General features: G+C 39.9%; 1 protein-coding gene across 1 annotated transcript in view; it reads left to right on the top strand.

Annotated features, from left to right (window-relative positions):
• Nucleotides 1-7,818: 7,818 nt before the first annotated feature.
• The window catches only part of BAHCC1 (BAH domain and coiled-coil containing 1), a 155,267-nt gene continuing 139,053 nt past the window's right edge, over nt 7,819-24,032 (top strand). Inside the window, exon 1 of the mRNA XM_066586712.1 lies at nt 7,819-8,122. The gene's annotated coding sequence lies outside the window, so the exon portion shown is untranslated. The remainder of the gene's footprint in view (nt 8,123-24,032) is intronic.

Genomic DNA, 24,032 nt, shown 5'->3' with positions numbered 1-24,032 from the left:
AATACTAAGTGTGGTCACAGAAAGGGTGACTACTACTAAATGGGACCCCAGCAGTGACTTTATCACAATGTGGGGGAGGACTGAAAATTTGATTAGGGGTTGCAGCAAAAGTATGGGGAGAGTGTGCGGAGGTGAGTTATGATTGTTAGAAGTCTTAGTAGTGGTCTGGGCCAGAGAGAAGAAAACTGAATGCAGACTGCACCAAAAAGACACAACAGCACTGGTGATCACTGGATGTAGCTACACTGTAATCACTATGAAGAGCTGGTATTTGAAAACATTATTTGGTAACTGTATTATTTTGAGGTATACAACAGGTTGTCTTATAGAATATATGTAATTTATTTGGGGGTTTCTGGTGCTTTATTCATGTTAGAAGCTTGGTTCTGATACTTTATTTATGTTATGAGCTTGGCTATTGTATTGTATTTATGTAATTAGCTTGGTTCTGGTACTATATTTATATTATGAGCTTGGTTCTGCTGCTGTACTTATGTACTGAGGTGAGTTCTTGTGATGTATTTATAAACAGGTAAAAGATAGAAGGGTAAGGCTACTCCCAGACAAACCATGCCCACCCATGGTGGCCAATGGCCTCACAATTTTGCCAGTAATTTGTGTGGCCATGGTTTGGCTGGGTGCAGGCAGTGCAGACAGCCGCACTGTGTGCTTCCATTCTATAAAAGTACGTTCAGCTGTAGTGGATTTGTTCTGGATTATCCACAGTGGAAAAATCTTCAGCAAATCCGCACCAAAAATCAGCATCTTTGGTGCAGATTTTGACACTGATGTTTGGTGCAGATCCACAATAGATTTCATCCCTTCAATTGAACGGGTGAAATCTGCTGTAGATTTGTACAAAAATGTGCATTAAAATCTGTAAAAAAAAAAGTATAGTTTTGCTGTGGATTTTTTCAGCTGCAGCAAATCTGCCACGTGTGACTGTGTTTGCCACCCGGGCTAAAAATTTACCAGCCAGCCCCTGTTTAACTAGCTTATCTGTAGTTATCATGCCACATCTTTCACCATTTCCAATCATCTGGAGTTTTCCTTCTGCTAATACTTCCAATTCACTATGGCACTTTAGGTTCAAAATTGATTTGGAAAGGCTTGGGTTAAGTCAGAACTGGCTAAACCACATCCTCTTTTTGTGGTTAAAACATACCACTGAATCTTCATGCCTGTATGGTCAGCCCTTTTACACGCAACGATTATCGCTCAAAATTCGTTAAAACGAGAAATATGATTTTTTTTAAAAATAAGTTAAAACAATGGCTTTTTAACGATAGTCATTGTGTGTAAATGCTACTATCGTGCACTTTTCGTTTGAACAACGATTTTTAGTTGAGTTTAAAAACCATCCTTCAGACCCCATGGGGGAACAGGAGATAACATTTTATTCTCTGAGCAGCATGTGAGAGAAAACAGACCTCAGGCTGTTAGCTACATGGGGAGCTAGAGATTACATTGTTTTCTCTAAGTCACCCATGGCAGAACAATGGAGCTAATTGCGGAGCTCCTGCTGAGTTCTGCAACAGCTCCTGGAGGCTCGTTTGCACGCAAATGAAGCTGATAAAGTACTAATTGGCATTAGTGCCCATTAGTATTTTATGCAAAATGATCGCTCAAATCTGTCATTCTCCTTATCTTTTGAACAGATTTTGAGCAATCATCTTTGCGTGTAAATGGGGCTTAAGGTGTTGGAAACCCCTAAGTGGTGGATATATCATGGCAATTGTCCTTTTTTCATTCCTAGTATCTTGGCCAGAAGTAATAAGTATCCTCAGGATTATTCGGCTATGAACAGAACACTGTGTCCAGTAGGACCATGGATTATACATTTGTCTACAGTTTGAAAAACCTAGCCACATTTATATATATTTATATGGATACACCTGGTGAAAAGGAACCAACCGTGGTAGATCAATGACAGGAGATAATGGAAAATCCTTTCATCAAGTCAAAGTTTAAATGCTGAAATCCTAAACCCCGGCCAAGGCACACTCGGGCCAAAGTCCAAAAACATCCAATGGCCACATCCAAACTTTTCATCATGTCTATTTATACATGCTCAACATTTTAAAGTCATATACCGTATTATGCCATGATAAACATTAGTCAGATATTAATGACCACTTGTGAACTCTATAGTACGCCTTAGCACCATCTTCTCTAATGACCTTTCCACCAGCTTAACCCACCATAAGCCTCCATTATTATTCTAATAGCAATGTACAAAGATTGTCATCACTGACATTGGTCACTATGCCCATTGGGTTCACAATCTAAATGCCAAAACAACCTATCAGTATGGAGGTAACCCAGAGAGCAAATACAAACTCCATGTAGATGCTGCTATTGGTCAGATTCAAACTCAGGGTGCGTTCACACGAGCGCATAAACGGCGCGTTTTTGCGACCAAACGTATATACATGACCATCTGAGGCAATGGTTTCGAATGTATTCGTTCACATGGGCGATTTTACGGCGCGGAAAAACGGCAACCCGCGGAAAAACGGACATATGCGACCGAAATACGTGCCGGCGAATATTCGATGGCCGAAAAGACCGTTTGAAAAGTAGGAACAAACAAAAATACGCTTTCTAGCTCTGGTCGTGATCGGCGAAAAACGTTCTTTCCGGCGATTATACGCTGCGCTCGTGCGAACGCACCCTCAGACTGTACAACTGCAAGGGAACAGTGCTACTGACAGAACCACCACAGATCCATCTAATACTTCAAGAATCTGCTCATCCCTTTTAAACACCAGAAGTAGTTATTTTAAGCACATTTACCAAGTTTATGTCATGAACTTAATAGCACAAACCTTTGCACTCCATAGCATGTAGATTATAACTATGTCCATATTTTCCTACTTGGACATATATACATTATAGAGCGGGCAGCACCTACAGGTACTCCAGTTTTCCCTCACACTCTAAAAAACGTACTGTTTCCCCTGCAAATAAGACCTACCCTGAAAATAAGCCCTTCCCTGATTTTGGGGAGGCTTGAAATATAAGCCCTATACTAGCTGCATTACAGAACTCCGACACGCTTCTTTCAGTCCTAGGACCGCCCACAAAAGATCTCTTCCTGGTTATGGGATTCATAAATCCCACCTCTAGGAAGCGATGACTCCGATTGTTTCTCGATTGAATCAATCACAGCCATCACATTGTGGAGACGGGAATTATGAATTGGCCAATTAATGCTGCGGCTGAGCATGTCAGAGCTCCGGAGAGCAGTGGGGGTGACCTGGACTGAGCCTGCTAGGTAAATATAATAAGACATCCCCCGAAAATAAGACCTAACACCTCTCTTGGGGCAAAAATCATTATAAGACAGGGTCTTATTTTAAGGAAACACTGAAGGTGAACTTAGACTGTGAAGCCCACTAAGAGTCATCGAGTGATACACAGAGCTGCGGAATAAGTATGCGCTATATAAATGTGTAGCCTGATCCATTTGGCCTCATGAATATAACTTTATTGCATGCAATTTTATTGACTTACATTGCATCTCTGTAAGATAAAAACTGTGATATATTCCAATGCATTGTGCATTGCACAGTTATACTGCCCTAGAGGCATTGGGGCATGTTTACTTAGACTGATGTTTCATATGCCAGTCTAAGTAAACTATCAGTGGCATAAGTGAGACAAATGTATTAACAGGCACAAATCTCTGATTGTCACATCCTGCGACACCTTTGTGCATTTACATTCTTTGTAAATAAAAAAAACAAGCCCCTTCTGCTGCAAAACCCGGCATGCAGTTCCATCTCAGGCAGATCTGTAAATGATGAGAGTTGTGGTGATTAGATGAACGGTCTTGTCACCGGAGGCCCTAAAAGTGGTTCCCCCTTGGCCTATAAAAGGCTCTTGGAGGCTCCTTGTGTGCAGTGACCTCTTCTTCTGCTTGTGTAGAGCTTGTTGACCACTAGATGCCTCTACGATGCAATCAACGAGATTTCACCCCGTTCCCAGAGTCTGAGAGGGGCGCATTATTGGGATGTGAGAAGCTGGATGATCGTATCAACAAATTGTCCCCCACAGCCGTTCTGACCAGACTGTTAGGAGGTGTTGGGACCAGTGGATGGGGGCACACAAGGTGACCGGGCTCAGACTGCCCTCGACAGACCAACAGTAGAGCGGTTCATCTGATGGTATGACAAGCACGAGCAGCTCCAACTGTTTTGTTGTCTGTCATTTAGAGACTCGTGGCACCATTGTTACACCCCTGTGTCTGACAGAACCATTTCCAGGTGTTTGGCTGAAGAACATTTAGCCTCACGGCACCCATTACGTATACTGTCTTTGACAACTATCCACTGTTGCCTCCACTTGCAGTGGTGTTGTGAACGATGAAACTGAACACTACAGAGGGGAACCAGGTTGTCTTCGGCAACTAATTTAGATTTAGTTTGGGTGCTGATGACGGCCGTGTTCGTGTCTGGAGACCTCGTCGTGAGCGCCTCAATCCTGCCTTTACTGTGAAGCACCACACTGCCCCCACTGCTAGTCTGGGGGGCCATCTCATACAACAGTCGATCCCCCCAAGTAGTGGTATGAGGCAGAGGCGTAACTTGAAGCTCATTGGCCCTAATGCAAAACCTGTAACAGGGCCCCCAACTATAATTCTTTATTCAAAGTACTGGGCTCCCTATATGGAGAAGATAGGTCTTATGGGCCCCGTAAGGCTCCTGGGCCTGGGTGCAACCGCATCCCCTGCACCCTCTATAGTTACGCCCCTGGTATGAGGGATAATGACATTTCATTGATATTTTCAGGACATCCTGCAGCCACATGTATTCCTCTCATTGCGGCTTCCAAGAAGCATTTTCCAGCAGGATAAGGCAGCACACAGCAAAGGTGTCACAGGAAAGCCTCCACAACATTGTCACACATCCGTGGCTGCCCGATCGCCAAATTTTACCGCCAGTAGAATATGTATGAGACCATCTGGGATGCCAACTTTAACAGCCTACGGGTTTGCACGATCTAGGGGCTCAGCTACAGCAAATGTGGAGCGATATGCTGCAGGATACCATACAGAACCTGTATGGCTCCAAGTCCGTCCTCCTCATTTTGCATCCAAGCTAAAGGTGGTACAACAGGGTACTAGAGCCTCCATGCCTTCCCATATCGCATCTCATATTCAAGCTAGAGCCAGTACAACAGGGTACTAAAGCCACCATGCCTGCCTCTTTCACATCTTGTATCCAAGCTAGAGGCAGTACAGCAGGGTACTAGAGCCTCCATGTCTCCCGTATCAAATCTTGTATCCAAACTAGAGGCAGTACAACAGGGTACTAGAGCATCTATGCCCACCCATATCACATCTTGTATCCGAGCTAGAGGTGGTACATCAGGCTACTAGAGCCTCCATGTCTCCCGTGTCAAATCTTGTATCCAAACTAGAGGCAGTACAACAGGGTACTAAAGCATCTATGCCCACCTGTATCACATCTTGTATCCTAGCTAGATGTGGTACAACAGGGTACTAGAGACTTCATGCCCCGCGTATCACATCTTGTATCCAGGCTAGAGGCGGTCCAACAGGGTACTAGAGACTCTATGCCCACCCGTATCACATCTTGTATCCAAGCTAGAGGTGGTAAAACAGGGTACTAGAGCCTCCATGACGATATTACATCTTGTATCCAAGAAAGAGGCGGTACAACAGGGTACTAAAGCCTCTATGCCCCCCGTATCACATCTTTTATACAAGCTAGAGGCGGTACAACAGGGTACTAGAGCTTCTATGCCCACCCATATCATATCATGTAACCAAGCTAGAGGTGGTACATCAGGGTACTAGAGCCTCCATGCCCCCCGTATCACATCTTGTATCCAGGCTAGAGGCAGTCCAACCAGGGTACTAGAGACTTCATGACGGTATTACATCTTGTATCCAAGCTAGAGGCGGTACAACAGGGTACTAAAGCCTCTATGCCCACCCATATCACATCTTTTATACAAGCTAGAGGCGGTACAACAGGGTAGTAGAGCCTCCATGTCCAGCCATATCACATCTTGTATCCAAGCTAGAGGGGGTACAACAGGGTACTAGAGCCTCCATGCCCACCTGTATCACATCTTGTATCCAGGCTAGAGGTGGTACAACAGGGTACTAGAGCCTTCATGCCTCCCGTATCACATCTTGTATCCAAGCTAGAGGCAGTACAACAGGGTACTAGAGCATCTATGCCCACCCATATCACATCTTGTATCCAAGCTAGAGGCGGTACAACAGGGTACTAGAGCCCCCATGCCCCCTGAATCACATCTTGTATCCAAGCTAGAGGTGGTAAAAGAGGGTACTAGAGCCTCCATGCCAGTATTACATCTTATATCCAAGCTAGAGACAGTACAACAGGGTACTGGAGCCTCCATGCCAGTATTACATCTTGTATCCAAGCTAGAGGCGGTACAACAGGGTACTAGAGCCTCCATGCCAGTATTACATCTTGTATCCAAGCTAGAGGCGGTACAACAGGGTACTAGAGCCTCCCTTCAAGGGGTCAGTTTTCTGCTATAAATTCTCCTTTTGCTCTGGTATTGTAACCACTTACTTATAACAGCAATACGATCACACAGAGAAAGTTTCATTTGATTACTGTAACTCCTAGGTGTTTGATTTTTTTGGACAATGAGTGCAATACTACATTTTCCCTGCAGGGGTGCCCTCCAGCTTTGGCAACCTCATAGAGGCTGCAAGGGCATGTGTACATAGTCTTACAAGATCTGATAAGGAAAATGAAAAAAAAATGCCCTCAGATGCAAGTTACCTCCACATATAGATAGAACATAAGTGCAAATGTTCTTGATGCCTGATTGCTGACCCCATATTCCCCATAATACATATACTATAAGTTGTCATTTCTAGAACTATTTCATGTTATGCAGTCCAGTGATCAAATAAGACACCGTAAACCTCCACCATATCTATCAATTGAGCCCTATGAAAAGCTAGGCAAATTTCTCTTACAGCAAGATCGTAATATCATCAGACCATGGTATGTTTATCTGCCTTGCAATACACAAATGCAACCATCCGGGCTCAGCCTCAGGGAGGGGACAAGGATGTCACACCCTGGGGCGGTGTTTTGTAGGCATAGTGGACAATAGCGGCCCCGGGAGCTTGCAAAGGAATAATGCGCGGTTCCTTTAAGACCGCAGAAGAAGGTCGGTAATGCGACAAGCGCAGAAAACCGCGGGCAAGAGACGGAGCGCTGAGCTGACGCACAGAGGAAGACTGCGGCCGCAACGTTGCCAAGAAGACATGGGGGCGACTGTGTTTCCTCATAGGCCTTGTTGACTGGTGGTACAATGTATCAAGGCTTGATCTCTATCCAGGACTGGACTGGCTGCATTGTGGGGGTGGGGAGGGGGCTGTATTGCTTTATGGGGGAGGGGGTCATGCATGCTTTCTGTGGACTTAATGCTGTTTCTTTAAACCAAGGTAAGTGCATCTACTCTCAATAAAGATCTGGATGTCACTGCACAGTCGTGTGTTTGCATTGCAATGGTGTAGGAGGAGTGCAATAGAATAAATATGTATGTGCACCCTTTTAGTGCCAGAGTGGCATTGAGCGGCATTGGCTGGGCACCCCGGTGTATGAAGAGTTAAAGGCCAGGGAAGGGAAACAACATTTAAATGCCTGGATGGGGGGAAAAGAGATTAAATTTCGCTTCTCTCTCATCAATTTTCTGTTTAATGTCACTGGGACTCCATTGTGGGAGAGGAGATACGTCACACAGCCATAAATTTGTGATTATACAGCTACCAGCAGCCTCTGCTCTAATTGAATGGATTTACTCCATTGCAAGGCAGGTAGAGAGAGACCCCTAAGCTGTGAGGTACCAAATATATACATATAGATAGATATAAAGACAACATAAAACAGCCAAGTACAAAAGGAGCTGTACAGTGACCACACAGTCAAAATAAGGAGCAGCAATCAAGGTTAACTTCCCCCTACAACAATAAAAACGACTAAAGATTCTGGCAGAACAGGAACCAACCTTGTTGTACTGCACTGTTTTCAAGCTTTTACCCCCTCCCTTCATTTTGTTCTTGGATTGCTAAAGAATGAGTCAAGACTACTCTTTGTAGGTAGGTGATTGTTATTTTCTTATTTTGTATACATATAATTTTTAAAAAATGTTACACATATATATATATATATCTATCACAAAAATAATTTATAGAAATGTAGATATAGCTTATTATACATATTTAATTACGCTATTTTTTGCTTCTTTTTAGAAGTAGGATAAATTCACCATGTAGTGAAACTAATACCGTAAAAAAAAAGATAGAGTTTAAAAGCATGATACATTTTATCATTTTTTTGGAGCATTTTTAAAACTATTTTGTGCCGAACACAAAATGATAACCAAGCAGTATCGTTATTAATGTACATATGAGAATACGATAGAAACCGATCAATCGTTAATTATTTCGCTCACGAGATTATGGACTGGATTCAGGTAGACGCTTAAGGATCTTAATATAATTTAATAGTTTTACAGCAGAGTTTAATCCCAACAAATATTTATGTAGATTCTCAGAAATATTTTGTTACAGTTATTAGAAATTAGTTGAATACATAGTTTGCTTTCTTAAAATAATTTAAATTATTACAATTAACAAACATTATTAGAAAAGAAAGCAGCAAATACATTTTGATATGGAAAATATTTTCCTCTTGTGTTCATTAAAGTAATGTATTTAGTAGAAAACAAAAAATCAAAGAAAACAAATTATTTTTTTCTTCATCTGTTGTCTACTTTATATATCCACAGCAAAAATAATACAATTTTAGCTGAGAATAAAAAAAAAAAAATTTTAAACAAAGATTTTTAATTAAAGTAATCGATTTTTCAGTTAATAACCAAGTCAGAAGAAATGTGGGATTAAATAGGATGATTTTTAGTATTTTGACGTTTTACATGTTTAGTTTATATATATCTGCAACTTCATATTTTTTCTTATTTACAAAAATATTGATAGTTGTTAATTTTTTACATTTATTTAATAGCCACATGATGTTTTGTTAGTGCAAAGAATGTGTAGTCTTTGCTAATTCAGTATGGCTGGAGAAGGCATAGACCATGAAAATTGTCAAGAATAATATCATCATTATAATGTATTATACACAAACGTTATATATATATGTTATATTTCAATAGTAAAATCATACGACTTAAAATATAGCAATATAATGTAGTAACTCACAATTTTGTGGCTATTTATGCATAATCAATTCCTCCTCATAATACCGTAATAATATACACTTTTTTCTGTCGTTTTTGTGTGTTGATATTTTTAAAATCTGTTACTCTAGCCAATCTATACATACGTATGTGTGTGTGTATATATATGTTGGCTAGAGTATTTTTATATATAGGTTGGAGCAAGTTATATTCATTCAATGCTGTCAGATTTTTAGTAGACCGGAGGACATAAAAACATATTAATATATTGTACTATATGTAGCCTATACTTAAAAATGAGAAGTGGGTTTTATAATATACATATCTGGCAATTGTTAGATTCTCTTTTTTTCACAATTTTCTATATCCTAACAGATTTTATTATTTCTATGAATATAGTAAAATGTGTATTTGAAGAGGAAGTTAACATAAACTTAAACCAACTTATTTCTGTACCTGGGTTTCTACAGGATGCAGCCAGAGGATTTAGAACTATTTTTTTTTTTGTAGTGAATTTAGAAGGGCGTCAAAGCAGGGATCTGGAATCAGGGTGTGGGTGATCCGGGTGAGCCCTGTGTTCCTGTCTGTGGGGAGTCTACAAAGAGCCTTTTGTTTCCGCTTCGAATCTTTTTATTTTTCCTTTGGTCTGTAATTGTATATCTTGATTTGGAAACAAACGTTCAATCAAAGGACCAGATAAAAAGACTTACATTTTTCTAAATCAGGAAATCGCCTTTATGTGTTGATACCGCAAACAAGGGCAGTAAAGACCGCAGTTTTTTTGTTAACCATATCAGAGGCAGGGTGAATGCAATATACGCATTATTTAACGAGGCGACATTTTTTCGAGTTTTCAATAATAACCCCAAAATAAAGTCGCATATGCTTCTATACTTGGCGTGCACATGGTAAATCGTTAGTATGGTAGAAAACTAGATTTCATCTTGTAGTCGTAAGAGAATCCTTCCATTAGAATATGAAACGCGGAAAGGGGCGCATTTATGGTCAGATTTTATAAGCGCTGATGGGAGGATTTTTAATGGGATATTTTCAGGACTGAATAATTTATGCAAGTCTTGTTTTAAAGCAATTTTCGTTAGCTTTTTTTTTGCAAGAGCGCAGATAGTGTGTCTGTTCCCTGCATACTTAAGTGGACAAGCTCAGAAGGGTCTGGGGGTCCCTGAAAGCTGGAGATAAGGTTGCGCCTGGGCGCAGCAGAGCAGGGACAGCGCAATCCCCCTCTTCTACCTAGGAGACTTCATTCTTCGTCTATATAGTTCCACCAGGAGAATTTCCAGCATCCAAACCCATCTGGATAGCTCATCCATCACTTGGCTGTCCATGATTTCAAACATCAACTGCACTCAATACCATTGATCTGCCCAAAGTCCATGTTTGCATTGATAATTAATAACTAACAAGACTGGGCTGTAATAAACCCTCTCCCTTTCTCTGGTCAGGCACATGCAGCCTCCCCTCCCCCAGTGGCCATGGACTGATCTTATCTGGACCTCTGGATGGGGACAATAGGCTCCCTGTCATGGCTATGTGATGGGTAGAGATCGAGGGTCAGGCTGATTATAGAACGCGACAACAAGGGGTTAACTTGCATGCTTAAACATACATTAATTGTTGCAATAAAGGGTTCCTTATGTTACACATAAAAAGGTTATAGTGTGTCAGTGTATACGCGGGATATATGTGACATTACCATTGTGTGGGGATTCTGTGGGTGTACTTCTAAAATATTCCCTTTAAAGATATAGGAATATTTGTATCTATATATGATGGATTTATGCTGCGCATTGTGACGTTGTAAAGACCAGCAAAGCCATTGTAGAATTCTGATATATTCATAGTCAAGATAAATCCTCAGATATAGATTAGGAATCACTAACATTGTTTACGGCAAGGCAGAAAATCTAAAAACTATTTATTTTGAGAGGTAATACATAATTTCATATCTGTCTCAAATCTGCCTGTCCATCCTCTGGTCTTGCTGTATGTGTGTGATGTGTTCGGTTGGTACACGCAGCCTGCACTGATCACTCAGAGGCTGTTGATATTTGGGTGTGTTAAGGCAGCCTGTGCTGTCTGCTGCCTCACATCACTAATTACCTGTGTATCACAACATGCTCCCTGTGACATGCAACAACTCGCTTCATGCAACCCAAGTCCCACATCTTCAGCCTGCATGGGGAAGCCTCTTATTTGGGAGGGGGGGGGTTCAATGCAGTCTGGATTATGCAGCTGTGCTTTGACCACTGACCCCCTCTCTGGTCATTGATGTACCCCCCTTATCCATACCAAGCACCCCGACTTCTCAATTACCTGCTGAATGCTGAGATTATTGTTATTGCCATTATAACCGTATTATTAATAATTTCCATATTAGCAGCACGGGCTAAATGAAAGTAAAGTTTAATTCAAAACAGATGGGGGCTCCATTGTGAGCACCTCACACAACCCGGCGCAGAGATGTGTGTGAACACACTGCTTATATTTAGATACAAATTAGGATCTACATTTAACAAGGAATTAAGTAAACTGTTCTAAAGAGTGGAGGGGGGGGGGGGTAATGTCACTGCAAGGAATACCCAGCACATGGAAGGCTACCGCGCAGGGTGGGGGATCTGCTGCTGCAGTACTAACATACAATATCTATATCTCTTATCTATCTCATATCAGTCTGTCTATCTATCTATCTATCTATCTATCTATCTATCTATCTATCTATCTATCTATCTATCCATACATCATTGCAAATATATTTAGAATGCTCATTTCCACCTTTGCATTTAATATTTTTTATTAGAGGAATATAAATAGACATTTTGATTGTTGGATATGAAATATATATAGTAGCTAAGTAGAAACATACATAGTAAGATACTAAATAAACAGAGGACAGATGGAAAGATATACATAAATAAATAAATTTTAAAAATATATATTATATAACACTTTATGGCAGTATAGTCTATCTATCTATCTATCTCATATCTATCACTCTCTCATCTATCTCAAACCCAGCAATAATGATATTTTCCGACATATCTATGTAATTATATTTTCCAACATATTTATGTATGTATATGGGCCTTCTTTCTGTGCATATAAGCATATCATTACGTACACATACACTGTATATAGCATTTATGTATTAGGGGGCAGTTTACTCTTAAGACTCCTACATTCTGTCAGAAATCTATTTGTTTTATTCCAAGTCTCATTTACTATGTAAACCTGTCTAGACTGACAGCAGAAGGAATGGACTATATAGAGCAAGCAGGCAATGGCTCTAATTTTCAGTCGACACTTTGTAGGGTGTGTATAGTCGGATGTTGAGATACAATCCAAACAGACTGAGCCGGTGGTTGTAAGGACCGAAGACCTCCACAATTCAATGCAAATACCATAATATCATTTAGCAATGGCTACAAATCAGTAGCGCAAAATATTAAATCCTTATCAATGTGTATTCTTCTATAGAGTGATAGAGGTACAAAGTAACCACACATGGGGATAGTATGAACATACCTATGAACAGGCCCTTATGTACACAGCCATAATAGGGTTCCGTGTTGTACACAGCTGTAGAGCCCTCATAGAGTTACATTGGGCGCTACTGAACCTCCATATATATGCCTACAGGCGTTTTTTGGTCACTTCTACAGGATGGACCACGAAAAATTAGTCCGACAACCACACTCTTATAAAAGCTGTCTAGAATGAAAATCTCTTTGTTGCCCGTGGCAACCAATCACAGCACAGCTTTCATTTCTTATACTGCCCAGGAAAAAATGGATGCTGTGTTGTGATTGGTAGCTATGGGCAACAAAGACAGATTTGTTTGTAGACAGCTTTCCTAAAAATGTAGTGACGGACTACTTTTCGGTAGTCCACCCTGTACATTTATATATTTCTGCAGTATATCCCCATTTCTGTATACTACCTCAAAAGTTAAGTCCATGATGTGTCGGAAAGGTGGTGCAAGGGTTTCTTTGGTGAAGGAGAGCGTACTCATGGTGGAAGTCAGTCAATGAGTGTGTATTATTTTGGCCTGTACCCGGATCTGATGGGGATAATTAACATTATACACCAATGTGTGGAGGAGGTCAGCGCATTGATTGAATGGTGGCTATGAAAGGTTAGCTGTCCTATGTTATTGCTGCCCAGTGTCCACTGATCACATTTTATCAACTGCCTCTTTCCAAGGAAAGGAAATTGGGTGATGGGGGAGGGAAGGGAAGCTATAATGAAAGTCCCCTTGACACTTTCCTGATTAAAGGGCTGATTCAGCTTTTGTATTTCCGTCTCTCCCCTATCTTTTCCATGTTTTGTGTACAGTCATTTGTGTTGTGTGGCACTCCAGGTGCTTTCCCTAAAACACCGGGCAAATAGACATCCTGGTTTGGCATCGCCTTATGAAGAATAAATAGATTAGATTAGATAGATAGATTAGATATGAGATAAATAATGAAGAGATAGACACATTAATATTGAAGAGATAGACACATTAATATAAAAGCATGCATGGAACCATTACCACATTGCAAGAATTATGTATAGGCACATATATACTCTACACAGTTTACAAAGACTTCTCTAGAAAAATTATCTTAACTAATATCTATCCATACCTCCATCCATCCATTGTAAGTGCATATGTAACAATCTAGAATAATTGATACGTACCTATATAGAAAATTCTTATGCAGTATCATGCTACATACCTAAACAGTATACAGGTTATATAGACTATATCTTCTGGTATGGTTAACGAAAATATCACTCCCAATATTCTCACTGTGTTAAAAGATCTATTGTACCTCAGGATGTCAAGTTGTCATCACATGGATACCTTAATTCTGTGATATGTTCTGTATACTATGCAATATACAAGGCTGATGATGTGATGTATGCACTGACTATTCTACAATGCCAATATTATAGGAGGACAATATATTATTACATAGGCTCGCAATGGAACATGCTATTTTTCAGTAGATCCTGCCATTAATTAATTGCCAGCACCTATGGAGTAAGTACGAGCACAACTGGGTGTGCATATATCTTCCAGAGGCACCCCAGAGCTCCAAATAGTAATGACAAGTGAACAAAGTGATGTAAATCGGAAGTGGTTTGGACCAAGTTCATATTTAATCCAATTCGGGTGAGTTACCTAAAGCATGTAATAATAAAAGCATTTCTAGCTAGATAGGCAAATACGATAGGTTAGATAGATAGATAGATAGATAGATAGATAGATAGATAGATAGATAGATAGATAGATAGATAGATAGATAGATAGATAGATAGATAGATAGATAGAGGTGGTTTTAGGTTGTAGGTTTAGACAGGTCATGATTAAGGGTTAAAACCGGCAAGTAGTGACAATATTATTGTACCCTACACCGTTGTATTACTCAACCCTTCTTGCGGAAGAATCTCAAATCCTGACACAAAATGCCTAATTCACTGATATTGTCAGGACTTTTACACTGGGTCCCCTTGTGCATCCATTTAATGCCAAATCACAATCCAGGTCTAGAGCCGGGGATCCCCGGGGTCGTTTTAAGTAGAAGTAGGCCTTTCTGAGTTTTGATAATTTATCCCACATTTGATGTATTTAACATCTGTATTTGTATTCTACCTCCCTTTGCGCGTGATAACTTACTAATACCCCAGGAGTATGAAGAGACCCCCAAATTGGCTAAATCACCTCATTCAGCTTTGTGGTTTTACGAGCTTGGTAGTGTGCAGGAGTACATTATGCCTAACCCTACACATACATAGATTAGATTAGATAGATAGATAGATAGATAGATAGATAGATAGATAGATAGATAGATAGATAGATAGATAGATAGATTTGTTCATACACATATTTGCATGAACTCCTTTTCCCTTGAGGTTTTACACCACCATTCGAAGAGTAACCCTGAAAAGTGCACAAAGAGATAAATCATCCAAGAAATACATATATTATAAAATCTTATGTTTGGCTTGCCGATTGTAATGTAATCGCACCTATTTATCTACCTATCTACCCATCCATCCATCATTATTTAAATGTGGGTTTTATATATATATATATATATATATATATATATATATATATATATATATACCATTTATCTCAACTTTTTGCACCCCATCCCTCCTCCTCTTTTGAGAATACAGTGGTTAAATAGATAATGTGCTTTTTTGTGCTAGCTGTCTGGTTTTCTAATCGCATCCACTAACTGGCAAGTCATCTAACTGCCCACAATTATCTAGCTACATATTATTTTCGTGTCCATTTATTTAATATATGGGCTAAACAATGCATCCTAAAAACAATGTTTAGATGCCGCTCTCAAAATGCACCGTAATAAAATAAACCCAGACGATGAAATGCAGATGTGGAACCGGGCCCTGCATTTTGGGAGGTTATAATGGTAGGCAGATATCTATCTATCTATCTATCTATCTATCTATCTATCTATCTATCTATCTATCTATCATTTGTTAACATGGAAGATTAAATGCAGTTGAGGAAAGAGCGCTATAAGTGATTGAGGCAGAAAGTAAGACAGATCTTATCTAACAACATATGACAGTATAGTGTCTATGCTATAAATCTAATTTCAATCTTTCTTTGACAAATAGATACTGTAGGCAGATATTACACATATATTTGCATACTAACATAGGATCATAGGATTGTGGGGTGGGATCCCCAGCTTGGCTGCCTTACATATTTTGCTTTTCAGGTTTTACACAAATTCATATAGAAATTTCCACCGAAGAAATACATTTCAATGCAAACAATACTTAATGTCAACGTGATTGCATTATCTATCGGACAGTCTCTGCTATCTAATATAGAATTCAGATGTGGAAATAGATATTAATGATTGATACGTAATTGCAATAGTACAATTATGGATAGATGTTCGGATGCTATACTGTCATGTGCTTTACTGCTCATATGTAGCATACATGATTATGTCTTGCCATTAAAGACAAGGGTTAATATAAGGGTGGAATGTCTCCACATGAAGGGATGGGGGGCTGGCCTGCTCAGCTGAGGAGGATAAATATTTACCTACAGCTGCATTTTTTTAGTAGAAGGGAAGTATTACAAGCCAGTGGTGGATTCCTGTACATTATATACAGTGTAGTCAGCACAATGGGCAGGATGTCAGGCTGATAGCCTTGTGTCCAGCGCAACACCCTATCTGCACAGAGAAGTGCACTGTCAGACAGGAAGCAGCTTGGACTCAGGGGCACAACGGCTTGGAAGGGAGGCTCCCTCCATGCAATATGGAAAATATGATATATGTCATTACCGATGCACAAACAGGCGGATGTTTTTGCAGCAGAACTCCCCAAACTCTCATCCATCTCAAGGGTAAATAGTTAACAAAGAAGCCATTGATGCATAGGGCTAGAGAAACTTTCTTCCAGCAGGACTATGGGCATGGTACCGGTCAGTTACTCATGGAGCAGGGCCTCCTTGCAGCAGCTTTGTGAGCAGCTGTGTCCCTGGAGTCTATTATATTATCCTGCATGGGTGCAATTATAGCTGTTACGTTCACAATACACTTCTCTACTCCCCCTTCTTGAAGGGTTAATGCCAGGATACCCTTGAGGCAGGGCTGTTCTTACATGCCAGCTGAACTGCCAGAGGAATTATTCTTTATTGTCTCATCCTATCTTCCCAACCAAATTCCAGCTGTGTAGAAGTTATAATCTCCAGTGGCCAGTATATGGAAGTGGGGTAACACCATTGACAGCTTCATGGAAAATGCACTTTATGATGAAAATGGTCGGAATCAATAGAAGTCAAGTCATCTGACATGAATCTTCCAGTAATCCTTCCATGCAATAATAATAAAGGTGTAATAATGGGGCACAAAAGGGTATGTAAGCAAAGTGGATAAGGCTGATCTGTACTTTTATTATCTGATTAGTCATAGGTATCTATCTATCTATCTATCTATCTATCTCACAAATACCCTGTTATAGAATTATTTTAGGGAACTTATATTCTATAGATGTATTATAAATGCACGTGGGGAATGCAGGCTATATATGTAGGAGGAACTGTATATACTATATAGATACATGTAATGTATTCAGGCGGCTAAGTAGGATCTTATACAGAGGAGTACGTACATATAGCTAATTAACTATTGCATGCCTCCTCTATATAATCAGGGGAAAATGTAGGGCACTAAAGGCAACTGATCAGCAGACATATAGGAGCACGCATACAGATGGCATAAATGTTGTTTTATATTACCATAGCCTATATAGATTGTGGTATATTATAGGCGCCCCTCTATATGTGCATTTGTATTTCGTACCCTTCACCATCCTCTGAGACTGTTGCAGAGGATACGGCACACTATATGTATGTATACATTATCCTCAATGAAGCTTTGAGTTTTCTACACCCCTACTATGTAGTGCGTGCAATTAATATTTTATACTTACATTTTTTGTTAAACGCCTTCTTTTCCATATTCTCCTCTGTCTATACAGAGTGTATTATATGTTCAAACCGGACATGTATGTATCCCATTGTACGTGTGCTCATTACCATTTCTCCACCACTAACTATGCAGTGCATCACATGTTCAGACAGGACATGTATGTAACCCACTGTATGTGCACGCGCTACCATTTTCCACCACTAACTATACATAGGATGCATGCAAGGGATTATATATGTAATCAATATAGTATTTATGCATTTTTCTTTATATGTACATGGAGTACTCTACCCCCTCATTCTCCAACAGAGGATCTATGCAGGAAACATGTATTATGTATACATTCTCTTCCGTATGTGTATCCTACACTCCCCGACCCCTATATAGAAGATATGTGATAAGTATATAGTATGTATTTGCTCTTCTCAATGTGTGCATTGGGTATTCTATTCTTCCCACTAACTATACAGACAATGCATACATTTATGTTACAAAAAAGAACCTATACATACCTCAAATATTTGTTTTGCGTACCCTACATCCCCCGACTACACAGAGTACCCATGCAGAGGATAACATGTGACATGCACATAGTATGCATACCCTCTCTTCTATATTTGCATTGAATATTCCATAGTCCCTGACTACACAGAGGATACATGCATTTGATAATATATGTATATATTCTCCACAATATGAACATTTAGTTCCATCCAATATTATACAGAGGATAAATGCAGAAGACAATGTATATTATAGATATAATATGCACCTCTCTCTTCTAAATATGTATGTAGCAACCCACGATAATATGCGCATGTAGAGCTTTTATATACGTTTCTCTCTATATGTGCATTGAGTCCCCCCCCCCCCCCTCCACACACACCCGACTATAAGCATATGTTCTCCTCTATATGTGCACTCAGTACCCCACACACCCCTCTGACTATACAGAAGATGCATGCAGGGGATTAGGTTCCTCTCTTCAATAATCCCCAACTCTACCAAAGTTGTTCAACTGTAACTGCCTTGGCCTTAATTCCTTCAAATGTCAGCGGAATTTGTAAATAAATCATATTAACCCGTTGAGAAGATGGACTCTGAGATTTACGACGTTTAGTTAAAACACTACAGAATAAAATCAAGTCCAAGTCGAGCTGTCAATACCTCCAGAGCGGCGCTTCTCCTCAGCCAGGGCACACTGCAGCAAGCGGTGGGAGGTGGGGAGAGGATACAAAATCAGGACGCTATAAGGGACTATAGTCATCTATAAACTACCCAGGATCAGTCGCTACATGGGGAATTCTCAAATTTAGTATCTAGGTCAGCTCAATATATAACTATGCAGTAAATTTTGTACGTTTTCCAATGTAATCAAGAGGGAAACAATAAAAACAACTTTTCCTTTAATCCCACCAATGTATAGATTATTTTTCAGATATTTTTAATAAAAAGTACTTACAATAATTTAATAAAAATAGCTCATATAATATGCTTTAAAAAAGAAAACGTTTTGCTTGATGTATAAGGCAAACTATAACTATGTTTACTTTTGTTAGTTTTATTGAGTATATTTTTTATAATTATTAATATTCATATAATTATGATAGAATATCTACTTTATAATATTCTAACATGTAGCATAAGAATTAGATAAGATTATTAAATAAAATTCACAAATTAAATAATATAACAGAAATGAATTAAAAACATAAAACTAATAAATTACTGGCATAAAAATAAATAATATGTACAGGAGAAGAAAAAAAATGCATATATATTAAACACACACTTTAATGTGCTAACTTCAAAGTCTGGATGATGCCACATTTATATTATTCATTTGCAATATTATGTTCCATTTTATTGGGTAGGAATGAACACTTACATAGATCATGCAGGGTTTAAGACAGTAACAGAAAAAAATAAAAACAATACATAGTATAAAGCTATATTCTGCTTATTAATAACTGTATAGGACACACCTGTAACTCATTTGGAACCTTATCAATGGCATTTCCTTAATGTGTTGAAATAGAATTGGTGGTATAATACATTTGCTACTAGATGTGTAGAATTTCTACGTTACACACAAATATTGCTTGTTTATTCATTACATTGGATTGATACATCGTATCCTGATGACTTTGTGTAATCATAACTTGTATATTGTTGCTGTATAAGACCGAACATTCCCATCACCACTTTCCAGTCCTTTGTTCCAAGATGTTATCTGAAGACCAGAAAATGTAAGTACCTCCACATCAAGGTTACACAAGAAATAAAGCAAGACTTTAAAAATATCCTTTATTCAAATTGCACAATGTATCAGAGTATATTTAGACTTACTACATCATTACAAAAGTCATCATTTATTCACACAGTGTACAAGGCTTGTATATAGCCCTCCTCCCTTTCTATCTCCCCCTGTTGGGGAAAATTAACCCCTTGCACCTTTGTTCTCCTTACATAAGGTCTACGGCATATTCTCTGGTTATGCCGCATGCTTGAGTGCCAAAATTCAATGTAACACTATATAGTGCTGTGAGAAAATATTTACCCCTCGCTTGCTTCTATTTTTATAAATCTGTCACATTTAAATGTTTCCGATTATACAGCTAATTTTAATATGGGATAAAGGGAACATGAGTAAACACAAAATGCAGCTTTTAAATGATCATTCTATTTATTGAAAATAAGGATTTATTCAAAACTTGTATCACCCATATGAAAAAGTAATTGCCCCCTAAACCTAATAACTGGTTGTGCCACCCTTGGTGGTAACAATTACAATCAAACATTTACGATAACTTGTGATGAATCTTTTACATCGCTGTTGAGGAATTCGGGCCACTCTTTACAGAATTGTTTTAATTCGGATAAATTGAAGGGCTTTCCGATCATGAACTGTCCTTTTAAGGTCTTGCCACAGCATATGCATGGGATTTAAGTCAGGACTTAGACTCAGCCACCCCAAAACCTTTATTTTGTTTCTTTTGAGCCATTTAAAGATGGACTTGCTTATGTGCTTCAGATCATTTTCCTGCTTCATAATCAAATTGTGCTTGAGCTTTAGGTCACAAATTTACATTTTCCCTCAGAATTTTCTTAAGGAGAACAGAATTCATGGTCCCATCAATTATGACAAGTAGTCCAGGTCCTTAAAAAGCAAAGCATCCCCAGTCAATCACACTACCACCACCACGTTTGACTGTTGGTGTGATGCTCTTATTGTTAAATGCAGCGTTAGGTTTACGCCAGATAACAGAACCCATGTCTTCCAAAATGTTTCACCTTTGATTCATCAGTCCTCAGAATATTATTCCAAAAGTCTTGGGGGTCATCTAGATGTTATTTGGCAAGTGAGAGACAAGCCTTTGTGTTTCTTTTTTTTTTTTGTCAGCTGTTTGTGCTTTGCAGCTCTCCCATGGATGCCATTTTCACCCAGTGTCTTTTCTTTTGTGGAACCATGTACACTAACTTTAACCGAAGCAAGTGAGGCCTGTAGTTCTTTAGACGTTTGTCTTGGCTCTTTTGTGACCTTCTGCATGACTCGATGCACTCTTGGTGAAATTTTGGTAGGCCGGCTACCCTTGGGAGAATTCACCAGTGTTCCAAGTTTCTCCATTTGTGGAATAGCTCTCACCGTGGTGCACTGGAGTCCCAGAGCCCTTGCAATGGCTTTGTAACACCCTCAAGACTGACAGATTTCAAAGGCTGTTTCGCATCTATATTTGAATCTCTTCAGAACGTGGCATGATGTGCTGCTTTTTGAGACTTTCGAGACTATTTCACATTGCCAGACAGGTTCTATTTAAGTGATGTTTAGTTTAAACCGGTCTGGCAATACTCATGCCTGGGTTTGGCTAGTCAAACTGAACTCTATTGTCAATTGAATTTGGTTAACTGGGTGATTTTTTTAGCTAAGGGGGCAATTACTTTCTCACATAGGGTCAGGTAAGGCTAAACAGCATTTTTGCTTTAATAAATAAAATTATTTAAGAACAGCATTTTGTGATTATCTTGGTTACCTTTGTCTATTAAAAATATTTTAATGAAATGAAACATTTAAGTGTGGCAAATATGCAAAAACAGAAGAAATGGGGGGGGGGGGTACTTTTTCACAGCACCATATTTTCACTTATTACATCATTACAAAAGTCATCATTTATTCACACAGTCTACAAGGCTTGTATATAGCCCTCCTCCCTTTCTATCTCTGCTGTTAGGAAAGATTAACCCCTTGCACCTCTTTTCTCCTTACATAAGGTCTATGACATATTCTCTAGTTAGGAGGAGTAATTGCATAAAAATAATGAAGCCCTTAGTATTTTCTCCCATGTGTCCTTATAGCTACCCCCAACCCCTCACCTCCCCATGGTTTCCATATACCCCATACCTGAATGGGAGACTCCTGTGTGATCCTTAAGATCTCTTCTCTGGAAGCAGAAAAGGGGAAAGCAGCCGCATAGTCCTTGATTTGGCTTCTGTACATAACATAGTAGTCCAGTGCACATTTAATTTGGGGAGGAGGGTACATTCCCCCTTACTCTACCCCCCTACCCATATCCTCCATTGTAAAGTGCTCTCCCCATGCTTTCTATGCATAAGAGATACACACAAACCCCCCATGTGCTGCCCTGCATTATTTTTAGTCTTCTCTAATAGTAAATGCATCGTTTCCCTTTGAAGCCCTCACACTTTGCTCTCTTCTTGGCTCTGGGGCCATGGGGCTCTGCCTATGGAGAGGCGCCTTAAAACCGGCTCCAGCTTATCTCCTTTCATCGAACTGCTGGGGGAGCCTGGAAACTGCCAGGCCCAGTAATTGCTTTTTTCAGGCAACCCAGTGCGGACTGGCCAGCAGCCAATCAGAGCCTTGTTTACAATCTATGATTGACAGCTGGCTGGCACGGAGCCAGCCAATCATAGTCGACTACAAAGGGCGGGGGAAGGGGGCTGGATAAAAGAAGGGAGGATAATGCAGGCTGGGCAGTAACCCTTCAATTACTGGAAACTTTTTGGAAACACGTTTTTTTTTGTTCTAGGAACTCCTTCTTTATATGTAATTATTGCATCTGATGACAATCAAAAATAGTGCCACCAAAAATTAGTAAATTCCCTTTCGTAGAAGAGTAAAATGGAGTCCTTTTTTGTAAGCCAATAGCCTGTATCTATGAGACTACAGCTCTCAGGAGCCTGTGATGGAACTACAACTCCCAGCAAGTAATGACTGGCATTCTTGAAATTGTAGTTCCAAAACAGTTGTTGCCGACAATTTGTTTTGCCCCCCCCCCCCCCCCCCCCCCACTTTGGATAGAAATAAATGGAGATCTCCTGTCCCTCCCTCATTATTTATCCCCCTTATATAAAGTCCTGTCCCCCATATTGTATAGGGGTCGTGGCTCTGATATCATCTGCAGCTCTGACTCCCTAATCCACACTGACATATCTATAAACACCTCAGTCTGTTACTGGAGAAGGGTAACACAATCTTAATAATTCCCCCTCGCCTGCTAATAATCCCCCAGACTCACAGCCCTGAATCTACCCAGAGACAGATATATGGCTGCCTTTTATCAAGGACGCTTTAGGACTACAAGTCCCAGCAGGTCCTACCTCACTGGTTTTACTTTTTGGTGTATTATTCCTGAGAATTGTAGTCCTTCTACAGCTCTATGACGTTGACTGATATCGTTGGAGTAATAGTTCCCACCAATGAGATTCTGGTATTTGTATCTCCATGACTCCTGAGACTTGTAGTTCAACAGCCTCCTCCATTCTCTCCTAGGTCTCCATATCCATTAACTAGGAGTTGGGGTCACCGACTTGTTGCAGTTTCCTAACATATACGATGCGAGTTGTAGTTCTACAACTACCTACCGCTTGTCTTCTGGGAATTGGAATTCCTCAACTGACCCATATGACTTCTCTGGTAGTTGTAGTTCCACAACTTCCCCTTACTCCTGGGAGTTGTGGTTCTACAGCTAGTGCGTTATTCTTAACCCATTGATTACCACAGTGAACGATTATACATCAACCCCTGCCGTCGACCATTGCTGACCCCTCTGATCTCCCAGCTAGGGATTTTTTTGAGTAGCCTGCACAGTGGTTAACCCTCTAGTGGCCGTTGCTGTTCGCAGGGAGACTGGCTCCTGTTGAGTGACACTCATCCATTTGAGTAACACTTATTAAAGTTTCCTGCTTTTCCTCCACCTCTAGTCTTTTGATCCTTCCCCCTCCTTCCCTCACCCCCATATAACCCTTTCCCCTGACCCTTTCCCCTCTGCTCCCTTCCCCCCATCCTCTGCACACTCCCCCATA

The sequence above is a fragment of the Eleutherodactylus coqui genome, chromosome 13 (genome assembly GCF_035609145.1).
Source record: "Eleutherodactylus coqui strain aEleCoq1 chromosome 13, aEleCoq1.hap1, whole genome shotgun sequence".
Classification (NCBI taxonomy): domain Eukaryota; kingdom Metazoa; phylum Chordata; class Amphibia; order Anura; family Eleutherodactylidae; genus Eleutherodactylus; species Eleutherodactylus coqui.
This window is presented reverse-complemented; position numbering and strand designations above follow the sequence as displayed.